General features: G+C 48.4%; 1 pseudogene; it reads left to right on the top strand.

Moving 5' to 3' along the window:
- The first annotated feature begins 581 nt into the window (after positions 1 to 581).
- Positions 582 to 700, top strand: LOC120599436 (uncharacterized; annotated as a pseudogene).
- The last annotated feature ends 583 nt before the right edge of the window (positions 701 to 1,283 follow it).

Below are 1,283 nucleotides of genomic sequence, written 5' to 3'. Positions count from 1 at the left end.
ACAAATAAACCCCTACTACTTGGATGCGACTAGTTCTAATGAATGTGATGCCGGGTTAGAAAATAAAGAACCCATTTTTGATTGCAGAAAGCATCTTTCACACGGGGGGGCGGGGGGAAAGTCAGTCATTATTTAAAAATGGCTCCATTAACGCTTCTCGAACCAGAAGCAGTGAGCTTGAAAAGACCAAACAGCTTTTATTTTTGAGCACTGTATTTTCAATGGGATTATAAACACGGTCCTCGTGAAGCCCTTCAAACGGACAGAAAACCGCCATGAAATATGGAGCAGCCTTGGCTCACTTACTGCCTAGCAGAGCCGGTTTCGCTTTGCTTCATCGACGTAGTTGCAAGGTGCTTGCGTTGGTCTCGAGGTGGAGGGAAAGGGAAGGGCCCGGTGGGAGCGGCCTCTTCTGTGCTTTACAGAGCAAAGGAGGGTGAAAGCAGCCGGGGAGAAGGTTTCCTTAACCAAGACGAGAGAGGCTCGAAGGCAGACACCTGGGGCAGCGGCACAGAAACCCTTTCTAGCACTATTCGGTTATGTGGTGACTTGGAAGACGATTCCAAGATATTAAAACCGTCGTCTACGGCCGTGCTCCCCTGCACAAGCCCGATCCCATCCGATCTCGGCTGCTAAGCAGGGTCGGGCCTGGTTAGTGCTTGGATGGGAGACCAACGAGGAAGACCAGGTGCCGTAGGCGTAAAAAGTAAAAAAAATAAGGGATTAGAAGCTGACGAGGTCCTTGCAATCTGTGAAGTCAACCAAGGGTTGCCCCGCCTAAAAAAATATGTACGTATTAAACCGTCAGTGAGGGTACGTTTGCTTCAGTTTGGTGAGCCATTCCGGTTCTTGGTTTTAAATGTAAGGTCACTGCTGGAGGTCTTTTGTATTTTAAGACAATGCACGGAGTCACACACACAGACACGCACATATGTATGTATTCACGTAAGCGTCATTGAGAAAGATCTCTTCCCGGAAAGACCCGAAACCTAATTTTGAGACCTGTGGTTTGGAGAAGATTGAGAGAATTTTCCCGTTATGAATATGGAGCCAGGCCAGCTTGAGGCCAGACACTCAATCATAGTTTAAAGGTGCATAGGTGGCTAAAAGGAACATATGACATTGGGTAACCCAGTGCCTGAGCCAGGGAAATATATACCCTTTACCCCTGGAGTGAAACACTAGTTCTTCGGATGAAACGATGCCCTCATCCCAAACTCCCCTCGCACATCCGCTGACGGACGCGCCAGTATCTGAATAGGAACCAGCTCCCTGTGTGCACA

Source organism: Pteropus medius, unplaced genomic scaffold, assembly GCF_902729225.1.
Source record: "Pteropus medius unplaced genomic scaffold, Ma_sr-lr_union100, whole genome shotgun sequence".
In the NCBI taxonomy this organism is placed as follows: domain Eukaryota; kingdom Metazoa; phylum Chordata; class Mammalia; order Chiroptera; family Pteropodidae; genus Pteropus; species Pteropus medius.
Note: the sequence above shows the minus strand (reverse complement) of the source record. Positions and strands in the feature narration are given on the sequence as shown.